Source organism: Gossypium hirsutum, chromosome D03 (genome assembly GCF_007990345.1).
Source record: "Gossypium hirsutum isolate 1008001.06 chromosome D03, Gossypium_hirsutum_v2.1, whole genome shotgun sequence".
In the NCBI taxonomy this organism is placed as follows: Eukaryota; Viridiplantae; Streptophyta; class Magnoliopsida; order Malvales; family Malvaceae; genus Gossypium; species Gossypium hirsutum.
The window spans coordinates 1,427,548-1,431,613 of NC_053439.1; the positions used below are offsets into that span (position 1 = coordinate 1,427,548).

The window sequence follows — 4,066 nt, forward strand, 5'->3', positions numbered from 1 at the left end:
AAAAATATCGTCAACATAAGAGGAAATCCATGTTAAAAAATTGTGCTTCGGCTTATGCTTAACAAATGGATATTGAAGGAGAAAATTCGAGTTTTAAAAGCCCAAAATAAAAGAAATTCATTATGTTAAATTAAAAAATAAAATAAAAGCAAGTGAACATTTAAAATACAAAAAAAGAATTCTATATTATTTGTCACATGTCGGTCATACATTTATTATTTTTTCTACCTTATAAAAAGATAACACCATTAGTATAGCGAAGTAATTTATATAACGATTGAACAAATTTAATCACCAAATTGGAAAAAAAAAACTTATGTATCAAATTAAGAAAAATTCTAAGTTCACGTATTAAATTTGACTCCAAAAAAAATTAGGGACCAAATTAGAAAAAATTGTTGAATTCTGATTCACTAATGATACAGAAAATTGTACGTGATCATAGCATTAACAAAACTATTCTTTAATTTCCATGTATTTTGGCATTAAGAACATTATAGTAATCCAACATACCCAATGGATTCTCTTCACTCCGGTCTCTCCTTTCACCCTCTTCTTATGTTGTCGCTTGTTACAAAGCTATTCCAGAACCAACAGCCTGGTATTCGGTCGGATGATTTGATGATTGGATCGACGATTACAATTCCTATTCGATGTGATTGTCTCACCAGGAACCAAACCGATGTAGGAGTTAACTATCTGTTGAGCTATCCGATTGTGTCGGGCATTAGTGAAATTTTTGGTGTTGACATCGGGATCCACTATCGAAAATCACCGTGCCACCTCCACCGCCACCACCATGGCCGCCCTTGCTTACAACAATATTCCCTAGTGGAAGCTCCAACAGAACATAGATTTATATAGTTGTTGGAGTTTTTAGTTTTTGTGAGCTATTGTGCTATAATGAACACAAAAATTTCTTTCTTTATATCAGTTAAAATAGCTATGGTGATCCAAATAGGGTTAAAAATAAAGGGTTCAATTGATTTTGGGTCGGGCTTGAATTAATATAGGCTCTTTTTAAATTATGGGTCTGGCCATGATTTGGCCCAAATAATGGATTTGTAAAACCCTAACTGTTGGGTTCAATGCTCTTTGAGTTTGGAGTTGGGGATTATTATGAAGTTGCCAATATAGTTTAGCAAGTAATGTTTACAATGAAAGTAATGTTTAAGGGGTTTACATTGTATAAATTGATGTTGATTGAGTCTTAGTTCAATTGGCGTCAGCAGTGTTGTCAATGTAGGAGGATATGAGTTTGGGCATTGTTGACACCATTTTTTTGATAAAAAAAGGGGTCGACTTGGGTTTTGAAAAAAAATAAAAATGAAAATGGGAGTCGCCACCAATCCTTTTTTGATGAGGTGTGATCGGGTCACCTCGAAAAGTAGTTGCTTTTAATAAACGATTTAATTTTTATTAAAATAACGATTTTGGTTTACGAAATTCAGAAAACGGGTTCGGGAGTCGGTTACGCACGAGGAAGGATTAGCACCCTCGATACGCCCAAAATTGGTACCTAGTTGATTACTTAATGTCTTGATGTCGAAAATTAAAAAAACTCGAAAAGAATTTAGAAATACGATCCTTCTTTATATTGTGTTATCTAAAAAAATTACTCGAATAAATCAAAATGAAAAATGCCTCCTTATCTCGAATTAACAAGATGTCATATTCAGTAAGTTAGGACACGACACCTCTTATTTTGAGAGTAAGCTTGCCTTTTATTTTTTTATTTAAACCTCATTCATTTCGATTTTAGAAGGATATTCGGTTATTTAGAATCAACGCAAGAAAAATCGAAGCTCAGTAAGTTAGGGCACGATTTATCGAATTTTCTAAATATAGAATATTTCCTTTATTTTTTGAAATTTTATGTGTTTGAAATTTAAAAGGATATTTTGTTATTTGGGTTTAATGAGAAAATCGAGACCCAGTAAGTTAGGGTACAATTTCTCAAATTTCCAAAATGCAAAATATTACCTTATTTAGCAAAATTCATTTTGAATAATAGCGGGTAATCTATTTGAAGGTATGCATTTATCTCACTTAGAATAAAATAAAACAATCTAAATTGGATAACTATGTCGGAGTTTAATTTACAATACAAGGACGTGAACTAATCAATACAATAATAAACATAGAGTAATGATACATGAATAAAATTATACCAATGGCACACACAATGAAAATAATCACTCAACACACATTATTTAAACATCATTATTAATCAAAAAAGGGATGAATAAATTAAATAACATATATAAAAATTTCAAAATGAGTGGTATAGAGCAAATTAGAATAAATAAAATGTAGAGCAAATTTAAACTAATAATAAATGAATCTTGAACAAATAATAAAAAATAAAAATAAAAAAACAACCACATGCGAAACAGTTTAAAAGTATTATATATGAGAAATTTTAAAATAAATAATAATATATGTATACGTACATAAAAAAAATTTTGAAAGATGTTCATACATGAGTTTATAAGAAATAATATATATACATATAAATAAATTTAATGTAGAACAACTTTAAATAAATAATAAATATAAAAACTTAAAATAAGTAACGATAAAAGAACATTTTCTACAAATAAATAAATTAAATAAACCAAGGATGAGGTTGAAATGGAATTAAAAATCGAGGCTTTAATTGCAAAATTATAAACAGTTCGCAAAGGGGACTGAAATAAGATGCGCTGATGACATGAGGGACCTTTAGGGAGATATTCCCCATCCCAAAACGCAGTGAGAGTCTGCGCATGGTCCAAGGACCAGATTGAAACAGACGCCATATTTGCAGCCCAAATTTAAAAGAAATAAAGAGTTATATTGCACCTCCACGCAAGATAGAGGGACTAAATGCATAAATTACCCATTAGGGCAAAGCATGCACAATATCCCCCCACCAAACGGCGCATTAATGGTTAATAAAACCCAAAATGTTTTTTTTTTTTTTACTTTTCAGATTTGCTAGAACGAAAACTGAAAGAGTCTCTCCTTTTTTTTAAACCCCTTTCTTTCAAACACCCAACTCTTGGGTTTCTTAACACCTGGAGCGCCACCGCCACAGCCACAAAGATCGACGGCCGACGATGAAGGAGAGACCCCCGGCGGCACGGTCACGGCCAACTCCTGTGAGTTTCTCTTCCTCTTATTTTTTTTGCTTTTGATTTTATAGTTATTTAAAATAGATTTGCAAAAGAAAGGAAAAAAAGAATAAAACAAACAAATAAATAAAAAGAAAAAAAGAAAAAACGAAGAGTAAATAACAAGGATTTAACCCTTTAAAATTTCTATTCAGCTTTTGATTTCTGATGTGGGTTTTTTTACAAAGAAAATCCAAGAAGCTCTAAAAATGGCTCTTCTTGTTTTTTATAGGCCATTACAAACTGTTATTATTATTATTATTGATTGCTCTTTATTTCTTTGCCTTCATTTCTCTCTGCAGGTGGTCTGACACGCGTGGAGGGCCAACGACGGCAGTGTCAGAGGCGTGCGCTGAAGGTGCCTGGTGGCTGGGGGTGGCAGACGAGGAGGCCACCCGAGGCATGCGGCTCTTAGGGTTTCTTTTACTCATTTCTGCTGAAAATGTTAATGTTGTTTGGGTTAGGTTTTTAATTTTTGGGCCCATTTGTGATTGGGTTATTATTTTTACTAGGCCAGCAAATTTGGGCTTCTACAGGCACGTTAAAGCGCGTTTATTTTTCCATTTAAAGATGAGATGTTATGGGTAATTTTAGACATTGTATTGAAAATATTAAAGGTTGTCATTAAAATAATTTTTTTAATTTTTTATGTATGTTTTTAAGGGTTTAGAGTTATGGGAACCAAAAAGGAATTGTAGATTCAATGTTCGATCTTTAAATGTGATGAATATTATTTTTAAATTGCATGAACCAATCAAATTAAATTTTGATTACATTAAACTTTTTTATTATATGTATAGAAGGGATCATAGAATATTATGTTTGTTTGGAACAACATCAATATTTCAAGTTTTTGGTCCCATAGTATTCTCTTATTTGAGAGAGTTAAATTTTTGGCACGGTTAAAAGCT

General features: G+C 31.7%; 1 long non-coding RNA gene across 1 annotated transcript; it reads left to right on the forward strand.

The window, feature by feature from the left end:
- The first annotated feature begins 2,868 nt into the window (after positions 1 to 2,868).
- Positions 2,869 to 3,830, forward strand: LOC121215279 (uncharacterized). The gene is made up of 2 exons (XR_005911008.1): positions 2,869 to 3,143; positions 3,458 to 3,830. It is a non-coding gene; the product is annotated as an uncharacterized lncRNA (long non-coding RNA).
- Positions 3,831 to 4,066: the final 236 nt, after the last annotated feature.